The sequence below is a fragment of the Scyliorhinus canicula genome, chromosome 18, assembly GCF_902713615.1.
Source record: "Scyliorhinus canicula chromosome 18, sScyCan1.1, whole genome shotgun sequence".
NCBI lineage: Eukaryota > Metazoa > Chordata > Chondrichthyes > Carcharhiniformes > Scyliorhinidae > Scyliorhinus > Scyliorhinus canicula.
In genome coordinates this window covers 114,120,039-114,135,314 of record NC_052163.1, presented here as the reverse complement: position 1 = coordinate 114,135,314, position 15,276 = coordinate 114,120,039, and positions in this window count along the sequence as shown.

The following is a 15,276-nucleotide window of genomic DNA, read 5'->3' as shown; positions in this document are numbered from 1 at the left end:
TCTGCTCCTCCGACACCCCGGAGAAACAGGGTGCCCTGCCTCTCAGCCACAGCGTCGAGAAGCCTTGTGAGGTTGGCATGCCCAATGCGAGGAGCAGGTCTGCACGCTGCCATGATTGTGTATTGAGTGGGTGTGAGTGGCGAGGGAGCGTTTAAAAGCAGTTCCCCCTTGTCAACGGCGAGACACTGAGGCATAATTCAGACAGATCAGACGGCAAGGGAGCCGGTAATGGCATGAATCCCATCGGGGCTTATCTTTGGCACGAAGTGCCGTTGAATACGAGTTGCAATCTCGCCAACGTGGCCATCACGAAACAAATCGCCAAACATGCCCAAAACAGGACAGTGAAATTTTTCTGTTGATCACGCCCCCTGTTTTCTGTTTTTCTTACCAAAGTGGATGATATGTACTTATTCACATTTCAATTCCATCTGCCATGTTCTTGTCCACTCACTCAGCCTGTCTAAATCTCCCGGAAATTTCTTTGCATCCTCCTCACGACCAACATACCCACCTAGTTTTGAATGGTCAGCAAACTTGGAAATGGCACATTTGGTCCCCACATCCAAATCTTGGTTATGGATTGTGAATATCTGGGGCCCACGCACTGATCCTTGCAATACCCCACTAGTCACAGCCTGCCAATCTGAAAATGATCCCTCTATCCTACTCTCTGTTAACCAATCCTCTATCCATGCCAGTATATTTCCCACAATCTCATGAACTTTAATTCCGTTTATTTAGTTATTTTTTATAAATTTAGAGTACCCAATTCATTTTTTCCAATTAAGGGGCAATTTAGCGTGGCCAATCCACCTACCCTGCACATCTTTGGCTTGTGAGGGCGAAACCCACGCAAACACGGGGAGAATGTGCAAACTCCGCACGGACAGTGACCCAGAGCCAGGATTGAACCTGGGACCTAGGCGCCGTGAGACTGCAGGGCTACCCCACTGTGCCACCGTGCTGCCCCTAAGTCCATTTATTAACTTCCTGTGTGAGACCTCATCAAAAGCCTTCTAAAAATCCAAATGCGTCACATCTACTGGTTCTCCCTTATCTGTTGTCTTCGTGCAATATCCTCAAAAAGTCTAATAGGTGATGGGATATGGAGTGGAGGTACAGTAGCGGGTGATTCACAGCCAAATATAGAAGAAAAACCAAGTCAGCCTGGAAGGCAGAACAAAGATAGGCGTGTTAAGGCGGTAAGACTGGATGACATTTACTTTAATGCAAGTCATACAGATAAGGCAGATGAACTGAGAGCGTTGATTAACACATGGGAGTGTGAGAACATTTCTTTCACAGAGACATAACTGAGGGAGCATGGCAGCATAATATTCCGGGGTATGGAATCCTCAGACGAGAAGGGGAGGGTGGCAATATGAAAGAAGGGCTGGTGTCACATTATTGCTCAAGGAGACGATTACTGCAGTGAGCTGCAATAATATTTCAACAAGCTCCTCAATTGAGGCCATTTGGGTAGAACTTAAAATCAGAACCAGGGAATCACATTGCTGGGAGCGTATACAGGCCCCCAAACAGTCAAGGTGAGGTCAAAGGGCAGATATGTAGACTTAGGTCAGAGACGTGTGTAAATGCCGTCACGATCTCTGAAACCTGGCTTTGCCAGTGTGTTTAGGCCCCGCTACCCCCAGCTGGCAGCGTGATCCTCGGCAGCACTTTGAAATTGCAGAGTGTTAATCTGGCTAGAAAAGGCAGCGGTGAAAGCAGCGAGTTTCACACTACTTTTCTCGCCTGATCCGACCCACCGTGCAACTTTTGACAAATTCCGCCCGATGACTCTAGGTTTGTCAAACCCGGGCCTGAATTGTTCAGGCTCGCCTCCTGTTCTCCGAAGCGTCGCCTGGCAACACATCCCTGTCGCGGAGGAACTACACCAACCTCCCCGAATCTATGTGGCGGAACCAGAAGACAGACTATATGTAGGGTGGGAAGGGTAGAGAATGCTCAGGAGGTCATGGGGGGGGGGGGGGGGGGGGGGGGGGGGGGGGGGGATTGCGGTCTCAGGGGAGAGGCTGGGAGGTGGAAAGCCCAAAGGTCACAGGGCTTTAAGGGGACGGTTACCCCAGTCAGGAGAGGGCTGCTGCTGGAGGGGCCCCTTTCCCACCCAAGATCCAACTTTTGATTATTTCCTGCCTTCCCCCACGGAGGTTCCCCAGCGTACAAATTGAGGCTGTGTGGAAAAACAGCCATTAGGTGGCAATTAATTGGCCACTTGAGGGCCTCAACTAGGATAAGGACGGGTTTTCCATTCAAGGCCTTTCCCACCACAGCATAAAATTGCAGTGTGGGTGGAGTGCGGTGGGTGGGAACCTGGAGGGAATCCCATCCCTACAATTTCCCCTCCACCATCTACCCACCCCCCCCCCCCCCCACACCTAAAACGAGTAGGAAAGGGTAAAATTCAGGCCAAGATAGGCAGCACGGTGGCCTAGTGGTTAGCACAACCGCCTCATGGCGCTGGGGTCCCAGGTTCGATTCTGGGTCACTGTCCGTGTGGAGTTTGCACATTCTCTCCGTGTCTGTGTGGGTTTCACCCCCACAACCCAAAAATGTGTAGAGTAGGTGGATTGGCCACGCTAAATTGCCCCTTAATTGGAAAAAATAATTGGGTAATCTAAATTTATTTTATTTTTTTAAATTCAGGCCAAGATTTCCCTTTCAGAAATCCATGTTGACTCTGCCTAATCTCACCATCTTTTTCTGAATGTCTAGTTATTACATCCCATAAAATAGACTCTAGCATTTCCTTCTCCTACTGATGTCAGGCCAACAGGGATGTTATTCCCTATTTTCTCTCTCCCTCATTTCTTAAATAGCGGGGTCACTGTGGTGATGTGCATCACTGTAAATACACAAGGGGTTAATGTAAATACATGTAGACTAGCTAGACACTAGAGGGAGCACCAGAGACATCACACACACTCAACCAATAGATCAGTTAGATAGGACACGACCAATGGGCATTCACGATACACACAGAGGTGACACGACCACAGGAGGGCATTACACTAACCCATATATAAAGGACACCACACACATTATCTGCCTCTTTCCAGTGGAGACAGTCAGTGAGTAGAGACACAGGGTTGATTCAATATCATTCCCACCATGTGGATTGTAGCAGTCTGGCTAGTCAGTCTGAGTAGCTATAGTAGGATTAACAGTCGTGTCGAACCCAAGTTATAGAATTGTATATAGTTTAATAAACGTGTTGAAGTTATCTCCACGTCTGATCCTTCCTTTGTCAAGTGCACCACAAGGAAGCCGCTTATGCTACACCCAGAGCATAACAAGACAGTCACTTTTGCCACCTTCCAATCTGCAGGCACTGTTTCAGAAGCTATAGAATTTTGAAAGATATTCCCCAATGTATCCACTCCCGCCACCTCTATCAACACTCTAATTTCTCCAGCACTACTTTTTTTTGCAAATACTAATTTCTATCAGGTCCTCAATCTCACCAGTCCCTTGGCTCCCCAATATTTCAGGGTGGTTTCTTGTTTCTTCCTCCGTGGGGACAGACACAAAGGGTGGGATTCTCCTGTCCGCCATTCCTGCGCGGCACACCCTCGCTGGCAGCGAGTTATCCGTTCCTGCCACCTGCCAATGGGATTTCCCATTGTGGCCACCCCTTGCCTCCGGGAAACCCAGCGTGTCCGCTGCCGGCGGAACGGAGAATTCCGCCGGTGAAGAATCCCACCCAAACCATTTGTTTTGTTTCTTTGCCATTTCCTTATTCCCCATTATAAATTCTCCATTCTCTGCCTGTAATGGGCCCACATTTGTCCTTACTAACCATTTCTGTTTTACATTCCTATCAAAGCTTTTACAGCCTGTTTTTATGTTCCTCATTAATTTCATTTTCTATTTTACTTTTCTTGATCAATATCTTGGTTTTAATTTGCTGAATTTTAAAATGCTCCCAATCCTCAGGCTTACTATTTTTCTTGGCTACTTTATATGCCTCTTCCTTTGATCTGGTAGAATCCTTGTCATCTCTTGTTAGCCATGGTTAGATCACTTTACCTGCTGGTTTTTTTTGTACCTTAAAGGAATGTAAATTTGTTGCAAAACATGCATTGATTCTTTAAATGCTAGCCATTTCCTGCCTACCATCAGCCTTTTTAATGTGGTTCTCCAATCTACCACAGCCAACTTGCCACTCATATCTTCGTAATTTCCTTTGTTTAGATCAAGATCCTAGTTTTGGATTGAACTACAACAATTTCAAACTGCATGTAAAATTCTACCATATTATGGTCACTCTTCCCTAAAGGCTCTTTTTACAATGAGATTATTAATTATTTATTTCCCATTGCAGAATACTAGATCTAAAATAGCCAGTCCTCTAGTTGGACCCTCAATAGACATTCCAGGAATTTGTCCTCCTCAACATTAGTGCTAATTAGAGTTACGCAGTCTATATATTGATTGAGATCCCTTGCTTTACCCATGTTACATACATCTCTAACTTTCTCCGATATAGTGGCTCGCTGGGCCACTTCAGAGGGCTTTTGAAAATCAACATTGTTAGTGTCACACACATACCAGACTTAGTAAGGATGGCAAGTTTCTGTTCTTGAAGAGCGCTGTGAACCAATTGGCTTTATACGATCTGACAATGTCATTGTCCCTATTGTTGAAAACACCTTTTTATTTCCAGTGTTAAAATAAATGAATTCAAATTCTCAAACTGCTTTGGTGGGATTTGAATCACGTTTTCTGGACTCGACTATTAGTCCAGTGAAATAATCAGCGTGCAATCATATCACATTATTGTGGTGCTCAGGATGAATAGGTTTTGGTTTAATTACACAGATTTGGTGAGGAGTCCAAACGCTGATGATCTCTGGTAGTCTCGAAGGGTTACATTTGTACATTGTCTTTTGGCTGTTCCTTAGCAAAAGGTTTAACATTGAAATAATATTCGGATGATTTCTATTGAGCTCCCTGATGTGTCTCCTTGAGGAAATACGCAGCGTTCAAACACACAGACCAGAAGGATTCACGTGACTCAAAGCCTCTGTTTCCTGTTTTCAGTTTTATATCTGCTGAGCTCAGAGGTTATTATGTGGCATCGGCTCTGCGCCTTACTCTGGTCATTCCTCTAAACACTGCACAAAACAGATAGTCAGAGCTTCTACAGGTACTCAAAACTGGACGAGTAAGTAAAGTGACCATTGATCCCCTGGAAAGAGCGAATGATAAAGGATGGGGAACTGATAATCAAAAATAAGGAAATGCTGGATGACTTGAGCAGATATTTTGCATCTGTTTTCACTGTCGAGGATACAAATAACATCCCGGAAATAATTTTGAATCAGGAGGTGAAAGGGGGGGGGGGGGGGAACTTGAAACAATTACAATCATCAGGGAAACAATACTTTTTTTTTTTTTTTTTATAAATTTAGATTACCCAATTATTTTTTCCAATTAAGGGGCAATTTTTAGCGTGGCCAATCCACCTAACCTGCACATTTTTGGGTTGTGGGGGTGAAACCCACGCAGACACGGGGAGAATGTGCAAACTCCACACGGACAGTGACCCAGAGCCGGAATCGAACCTGGGACCTCAGCGCCGTGAGGCGGTTGTGCTAACCACTAGGCCACCGTGCTGCCCTTCAGGGAAACAATACTGAGAAAATTATTAGAAATAAAAGCTGACAAGTCCCCAGGTCCTGGTGGACTTCATCCTATAAACTTAAAAGCAGCTGCTTAATTTTCTGAACTCCTCTAGATTCTCGAAAGGAAGGGGCAGCACAGTGGCGCAGTGGGTTAGCCCTGCTGCCTCACGACGCCGAGGTCCCAGGTTCGATCCCGGCTCTGGGTCACTGTCCGCGCGGAGTTCGCACATTTTCCCCGTGTCTGCGTGGGTTTCGCCCCCACAACCCAAAGATGTGCAGGGTAGGTGGATTGGCCACGCTAAATTACCCCTTAATTGAGAAAAATGAATTGGCTAGTCTATGTCAGAACAGTAATAATAAAATGTTGACCGTTACCCTTCAGATGAGATGTTAAACCCAGGCCTTGCCGATAGACATAAAACGCTTGCCAAACACAACTCGAAGAAGAGGGCCTCACGGTAGCATGGTGGTTAGCATCAATGCTTCACAGCTCCAGGGTCCCAGGTTCGATTCCCGGCTGGGTCACTGTCTGTGTGGAGTCTGCACGTCCTCCCCGTGTGTGCGTGGGTTTCCTCCGGGTGCTCCGGTTTCCTCCCACAGTCCAAAGATGTGCGGGTTAGGTGGATTGGCCATGATAAATTGCCCGTAGTGTATGGTTAATGGGGGGATTGTTGGGTTACGGGTTACGTGGGTTTAAGTAGGGTGATCATTGCTCGGCACAACATCGAGGGCCGAAGGGCCTGTTCTGTGCTGTACTGTTCTATGAAAGAATAAGGGAGTTCTCGCCTCTCCCCAATGCCTATCCCTTAACCAGCACCTCAGCACATCACTATCATATTTGCGATTGCGATTTTAAAAAGTAAAGAAGAGATTCTGGAAAGGCTAAATTGTCCCTTAATTGGAAAAAATGAATTGGGTACTCTAAATGTTTAAAAAAAAGAATGGGGTGGAGACACCAGCCAACTGTAATGAATCAAGCCTGACTGTTAAAATCCTGAGGGATATTGACAGGGTGAACATGAAAAGGATGTTTCATCTTGTTGGAGAATCTAGAACCAGGGTATTCTGTTTAAAAATAAAGGGCTCGCTCATTCAAGACAAGAGATAACGAGAATTTTTTTCTCTAAGTCGTGAGTGTGGTAGTCACCAGTGTTGTATTGTGTATACTGCATACGAGGGTATTACGGTAAGGCCCCTGTACTACAGGTACGTGGGTAGATCCTTGCCTGCTGGCTCCGCCCAGTAGGCGGAGTATAAATGTGTGTGCTCTCCGAGCTGCAGCCATTTCAGCAGTAGCTGCGGGAGGCTCCACATCTCTGCGTAATAAAGCCTCGATTACTCTCTACTCTCGTCTTGTCGTAATTGATGGTGCATCAATGAGTATCTGGAATGCTCTCCCTCACGGCAGTGGAAGCAGAGTGTTTGAACATTTGTAAGACAGAGCTAGGTAGATTTTTGATTAACAAGGAGGTGGAAGGTTATCGTGGGGGTAATGTGGAGTGAAGGTTACAATCAGATCTGCCATGATCTCATTGAATGGCAGAGCAGGCTTGGAGGGCTAAGTAGGGCTGCTCCTAATTCATATATTCCCATGTATTTTTGTATGTCGGGAAGGCAGAAGTTATTGGGCAAGATTCCCCGTTCCTGAGGCTTGACGCAGGGACAGGACTCGTGGACGTCCATGACAGCAAAGCTGCCGCCGAAACCGGACCGATTCAGCGACTGTGGAGGGGCTAGCACTGTCACCACGTGGAACACAATCGGTTCCCATGAGAAATGGTGCGGGATTCGCCGGGTCCGTGATTGACACTCGGGAGGCTGACAAGCTGCAGCTGCATAGCCACATTACACTCCTCACACATACTCAACCCAGCCAACAAGATGCCACTGTTTGTTCTGGAGCGCGCCAAAACAGCTGATGGGTCAGCTGGGGCCAGATGGCACCTAGAAGGGTGGCATCGGAGGACAACAATACGATCTGTGGCACTAAGTTCACAGTGGGCTGTTAGCGGTGTGCGATATTGAATTCTTATTGAATTCAACATTCCTATAGTACCTATAGCCGCTTTGATCCTCTCACTTGACGCTTTATCCACCAACAGTGCTACATCAACCTCCATGGCAGTCACTAGCTGCCCCCCGTCTCCACTCACAGATCCATAAAGTGCAGCGTGTGATCCAATATGAAATTCGACGAGTATTCCGAGCCTACCACCACTGGAAGCAGTGACCAATCCAGCCTGGGGTCAAGGACACAATTAACCCCCCCCCCCCCCCCCCCCCCCCCCCCCATAATCAACTGATGTGTACCTAAATCCGGTACCCTCACCTTCATAATGAACTCCACGTCATCCCAGTTAGGAGCGTACACAATCGCTAACACCACAGGAACTCCCTCCAACTTTCCACTCATCGGGAATGTATTACCTCCCCCCCGCCCTCCCCAACTTTGTACCAAGTCCCGAATGGAACACTTGCCCCACTCACCCTTTCCTCAACCTCATTTGGTCTCTAATCCTCAGGTGGGCCTTCCGTAAAAAGACCAAGTCTGCCTTCAAACTCTTTAAATGGGCGAACAGCCGAGATCTTTTAGTTGGTCCATTCACTACCCTCACATTCCATGAGACCAATCTGGTCAGGGGGTTCCAGACCCCACTTTGATCAGCCATAACATAATTGTAATGGAATCCCCCTGGTCCCTACCTCGCTCACCTCCCGGGCCCACCCAAGATGGCTGCCACCATCCCCTCCATCCAATAACTCCACAAACAGACCTTCGTCGTCAGCAACTTCACCCTCCCTTACCCCAAACAAAGAAAACCCCCACCTCCACAGGGTCGCAACCCACGTACAAAATAAAGAAAACAAAATATAGCCAGCCGCAGCTTCATCTCCCCCCACTTTGCTTCCATTAACCAGCATTTCTGCTAGCAAGGTGACCCCCACCTGAGGCAAAGCACAAGTATTATTTACAAAATGTCCCACACACTACCCCCCTGCCCAACCCACTTTTAATTGTGTACCCCAAGTCACTTCATCCCGACACTTACTCACCCCCCCCCCCACCCCCCACCCCACCGCCCTTTCCACCATTCCCAACACTTGCTTTAATACACCCAGTGCCTGTACCCCACACGCACGGTGGCAGATATTACAAAATTTTACACTCAGAGAACGGAATAAATAAAAAATAACAGCAAAAAACAAACAAGTACGAACAATCCTGAGCACACTGCCAGAACTCAACCATGCAGGTGGACCCACCCATAACCTTCAAAGTGTCCCGCAGCCCATGTCCCTTCATAAAGTTAATCGATTCCTCCGGCGTATCGGAATAATGTTCCCTTCCCCCATGCGTGACCCACAAGCAAGCCGGGGACATAATGTCAAATGGCCCCTTGCTCCTGAAATGAGCAGCCATGGCCTTGTTGGACCCGGCCCTTCTTTTTGCCAGCTCCGCTCCCAGGTCCTGGTAGATTCGGACAGTATGACCTTCCTTTGCCCACCTCAGGATCTTTTCCTTTTCTAGGTATCCATGGAGCTACACTATGATCATCTGTGGCTGCTCAAGGGCAGCACGGTGGCCTAGTGGTTAGCACAACCGCCTCACGGCACTGAGGTCCCAGGTTCGATCCCGGCTCTGGGTCACTGCCCGTGTGGAGTTTGCCATTCTGCTGAGGTATTTGTTCTGGGGGAAACCATTGGCCCCGGAGGGAGAGGGAGAGGGAAGGGAGGAAAGTGAGGGTGATTAAGAGTGGAACCTGTCTTCAGAAACAGAGGCGAGAAAATGCACTCCAAGGTTATTGCCATCTGTGACATGACTGGAATCAGCAACATGCGCATGACCCCCGACCTTTTATTTGTGTCTTGTTGATTGTTTCTGTGTCAATATTATTGAGTTTCCGAGCAGTTTTTGATTCGCTGCCTGAGGAATATGGTACTTGTGTTTTGAGCAATTTACTGCGTGCCTGCTCTGTCACAATATTCTGCATGGTTACAGCACCAGTCCACATATTGAGTAATGTGAGCATAGATATTCCAATGACACTGATTTGGCAGTAAACCTAGCTTGGTCATGTGTCCAACAACAATAACTTGCATTTTTAGAGGCCCTTTATCAGATGAAATGCTTCAAGGAACTTCATAGAAGTTACCACAGAGAATTTGACACTGAGTATGAGGTCAGGTCAACAAAAGCTTATTCAAAGTGATAGAGGAGAGAGGCCGAGAGCGTTCATGGGAGGGGAAATTCCAGAGTTTAGAACCGAGGCAGCTGAAGACACGGCTGCCAATGGTTGAGGGAAGGAATTGGGCGATGGACAAGGATCCACTTGCTGGAGGAGCACAGAGATCTCGGAGGGTTAACATAAGAACATAAGAACATAAGAACTAGGAGCAGGAGTAGGCCATCTAGCCCCTCGAGCCTGCTCCGCCATTCAATGAGATCATGGCTGATCTTTTGTGGACTCAGTTCCACTTTCCGGCCCGAACACCATAACCCTTAATCCATTTATTCTTCAAAAAACTATCTATCTTTACCTTAAAAACATGTAATGAAGGAGCCTCAACTGCTTCACTGGGCAAGGAATTCCATAGATTCACAACTCTTTGGGTGAAGAAGTTCCTCCTAAACTCAGTCCTAAATCTACTTCCCCTTATTTTGAGGCTATGTCCCCTAGTTCTGCTGTCACCCGCCAGTGGAAACAACCTGCCCGCATCTATCCTATCTATTCCCTTCATAATTTTAAATGTTTCTATAAGATTCCCCCCTCATCCTTCTAAATTCCAACGAGTACAGTCCCAGTCTACTCAATCTCTCCTCATAATCCAACCCCTTCAGCTTTGGGATTAACCTAGTGAATCTCCTCTGCACACCCTCCAGTGCCAGTACGTCCTTTCTCAAGTAAGGAGACCAAAACTGAACACAATACTCCAGGTGTGGCCGCACTAACACCTTATACAATTGCAACATAACCTCCCTAGTCTTAAACTCCATCCCTCTAGCAATGAAGGACAAAATTCCATTTGCCTTCTTAATCACCTGTTGCACTTGTAAACCAACCTTCTGTGACTCATGCACTAGCACACCCAAGTCTCTCTGAACAGCGGCATGCTTTAATATTTTATCGTTTAAATAATAATCCCATTTGCTTTATTCCTACCAAAATGGATAACCTCACATTTGTCAACATTGTATTCCATCTGCCAGACCCTAGCCCATTCACTTAACCTATCCAAATCCCTCTGCAGACTTCCAGTATCCTCTGCACTTTTCACTTTACCACTCATCTTAGTGTCATCTGCAAACTTGGACATATTGCCCTTGGTCCCCAACTCCAAATCATCTATGTAAATTGTGAACAATTGTGGGCCCAACACGGATCCCTGAGGGACACCACTAGCTACTGATTGCCAACCAGAGAAACACCCATTTATCCCAACTCTTTGCTTTCTATTAATTAACCAATCCTCTAACCATGCTACTACTTTACCCTTAATGCCATGCATCTTTATCTTATGCAGCAACCTTTTGTGTGGCACCTTGTCAAAGGCTTTCTGGAAATCCAGATATACCACATCCATCGGCTCCCCGTTATCTACTGCACTGGTAATGTCCTCAAAAAATTCCATTAAATTAGTTGGGCATGACCTGCCCTTTACGAACCCATGCTGCGTCTGCCCAATGGGACAATTTCTATCCAGATGCCTCGCTATTTCTTCCTTGATGATAGATTCCAGCATCTTCCCTACTACCGAAGTTAAGCTCACTGGCCTATAATTTCCTGCTTTCTGCCTACCTCCTTTTTTAAACAGTGGCGTCACGTTTGCTAATTTCCAATCCACCGGGACCACCCCAGAGTCTAGTGAATTTCGGTAAATTATCACTAGTGCATCTGCAATTTCCCTAGCCATCTCTTTTAGCTCTCTGGGATGCATTCCATCAGGGCCAGGAGACTTGTCTACCTTTAGCCCCGTTGTAAGCCAGGAAGTCATTACGAGGATAGGGAGAGGCTGACGCCATGGAGTGAGCTCAACATAGGGATGAGAGTCGAGGATTAAGAACCAATATAGACCAGAGAGCGCAAGAGTGATGGACTTGGTGAGAAGTTAGGAAAAAGTTTGGAGGAGCAGACGTTTATGAAGTGTGGAAGCTGGAAGTGGAATGAATTTCCATCTGCAATATTAAATGCGACATTAGCTCATTCAAATTTAGTGGGGAATGCCAGCATTAAAATGGTGCAGAGTGGATCAGTATGAGAGAATTAGGTTATAAGAACATAAGAACTAGGAGCAGGAGTAGGCCATCTGGCCCCTCGAGCCTGCTCCGCCATTCAATTAGATCATGGCTGATCTTTTGTGGAAGCAGCTCCACTTTCCGGCCCGAACACCACAACCCTTAATCCCTTCATTCTTCAAAAATCTAACGATCTTTATCTTAATGAAGGAGCCTCAACTGCTTCACTGGGCAAGGAATTCCATAGATTCACAACTCTTTGGGTGAAGAAGTTCCTCCTAAACTCAGTCCTAAATCTACTTCCCCTTACTTTGCGGCTATGCCCCCTAGTTCTGCTTTCACCCACCAGTGGAAACAACCTGCCCGCATCTATCCTATCTATTCCCTTCATAATTTTATATGTTTCCATAAGATCCCCCCACATCCTTCTAAATTCCAATGAGTACAGTCCCGGTCTACTCAACCTCTCCTCGTAATCCAACCCCTTCAGCTCTGGGATTAACCTAGTGAATCTCCTCTGCACACCCTCCAGCACCAGTACGTCCTTTCTCAGGTAAGGAGACCAAAACTGAACACAATACTCCAGGTGTGGCCTCACTAACACTTTATACAATTTCAGTATAACCTCCCTAGTCTTAAACTCCATCCCTCTAGCAATGAAGGACAAAATTCCATTTGCCTTCAAACCTGTTGTAAACCAACTTTTTGCAACTCATGCACTAGCACACCCAGGTCTATCTGCACAGTAGCATGTTTTAATATTTTATCATTAAAATAATAATCCCTTTTGCTGTTATTCCTACCAAAATGGATAACCTCACATTTGTCAACATTGTATTCCATCTGCCAGACCCTAGCCCATTCACTTAACCTATCCAAATCCCTCTGCAGACTTCTGGGGCGAGAATCTCTGACTCTCTGCCAGGTCGGAGAATCGCCGGGGGGCGGCGTGAATCCCGACCCCACCGTCTCCCAAAGTCTCCGGCACCAGAGATTCGGCGGGGGCAGGAATTGCGCAGCGCCTGTTGGCGAGCCCCCCCTCCCCTGGTGATTCTCCGGCCCACGATGGGCCGAAGTCCCACTGCTCTCATGACGGTTCCGCCGGTGTGCATCAAAACACCTACCTTACCGAATGGACCAGGCGGCACTGGCGGGCTCCGGGGTCCTGGGGGGGGGGGGAGGGGGGCGTGGGGCGATCTGGCCCCGGGGGGTGCCCCCACAGTGGCCTGGCCTGCAATCGGGCCCACCGATTGGCGGGTGGGCCTGTGCCGTGGGGGCACTCCACGTTCACCATAGTCGTCATGATGGCGGAGGCGGAAGTGACCCCCGCTCCTGCGCATGCGCGGGGATGACGCTGACGCTCCGGTGCATGCACGGACTCCCGCCGGCCGCAAAGTCCCTTCAGCCCCAGCTGGCGTGGCACCAAAGGCTGTTCCCACCTACCTCCTTTTTTAAATAGTGGTGTCACATTTGCTAATTTCCAATCTGCCGGGACCTTCCCAGAGTCTGGAGAATTTTGGTAAATTATCACTAGTGCATTTGCAATTTCCCTAGCCATCTCTTTTAGCACTCTGGGATGCATTCCATCAGGGCCAGGAGACTTGTCTACCTTTAGCCCCATTAGCTTGCCCATCACTACCTCCTTAGTGATAACAATCACCTCAAGGTCCTCACCTGTCATAGCCTCATTTCCATCTGTAATGAACTCCAATTGGCTTTATTGGTTGGGCAATTGGAGTATGAACTCCCTCAATGATAGCTCATTGAGGGGGCCCATATAAGCACCTGTGTAGGCTTTGTGAGCCAGTCTTAAGTTGACTGGACTGCTAGCAGCACTGTTTGTAGCTGCTCCTGTAACATCGTTATTGTAAATAAATATTGGTGTGGTGACGGAACTCCTGCCTCCCGTGGATTACTACACCATCAGTCACTGGCATGTTATTTGTGTCTTCCACTGTGAAGACCGACCCAAAAAAACCAGTTCAGTTCCTCAGCCATTTCCTCATCTCCCATTATTAAATCTCCCTTCTCATCCTCTCTTTTTTGTTTTATATATTTGTAGAAACTTTTGCTATCTGTTTTTATATTCTGAGCAAGTTTTCTCTCATAATCTATCTTGCTCTTCTTTATAACTTTTTTAGTAACTTTCTGTTGCCCCCTAAAGATTTCCCAGTCCTCTAGTCTCCCACTAATCTTTACCACATTGTATGCTTTTTTTTTTCAATTTGATACTCTCCCTTATTTCCTTAGATATCCACGCTTGATTTTCCCTCTTTCTACCGTCCTTCCTTTTTGTTGGGATAAACCTTTGCTGAGTACTGTGAAAAATCGCTTGGAAGGTTCTCCATTGTTCCTCAACTGTTCCACCATAAAGTCTTTGCTCCCAGTCTACCTTAGCTAGCTCTTCTCTCATCCCATTGTAATCTCCTTTGTTTAAGCACAAAACACTAGTATTTGATTTTACCTTCTCACCCTCCATCTGTATTTTAAATTCCACCATATTGTGATCGCTCCTTCCGAGAGGATCCCTAACTATATGATCATTAATCAATCCTGGCTCATTACATAGGACCAGATCTAGGACCGCTTGTTCCCTCGTAGGTTCAATTACATACTGTTCTAGGAAACTATCACGGATACATTCTATAAACTCCTCCTCAAGGCTGCCTTGACTGACCTGGTTAAACCAATCGACATGTAGATTAAAATCCCCCATGATAACTGCTGTACCATTTCTACATGTTTCCGTTATTTCTTTGTTTATTCACTGCCCCACCATAATGTTACTATTTGGTGGCCTGTAGATTACTCCTATCAGTGACTTTTTCGCCTTACTATTCCTGATTTCCACCCAAATGGATTCAACCTTATCCTCCATAGCACCGATGTCATCCCTTACTATTGCCCGGATATCATCCTTAAATAACAGAGCTCCACCACCTCCCTTACAGTCCACTCTGTCCTTCCGTATAGTTTGATACCCTTGGATATTTAGCTCCCAGCCGTGACCATCCTTTAACCATGTTTCACTAATGACCACTAAATCATAGTCATTCACGATGATTTGCGCCATCAACTCATTTACTTTATTCCGAATACTACGAACATTCAGGTAAAGTACACTTATGTTGGCTTTTGTTTCTCTGTTTTGAATCTTAACACCTTGATCAGTAACCTCTCGTTGAACCCATATCTTCATGTAACAACCTGTACGTGGCTTTCCATTTATGTTTTTACTTCCCGTTTTATTCCTTTTAGTATTACTGGGCCTGTTCACTGAGCTCCCCTCAGTCACTGTACCTTGTACTGTCGCCCTTTTTGATTTTTGACTATGGATTCTCTGCCTTACACTTTCCCCCTTACTGCCTTTTATGTCTGTCCCTGTTTTAC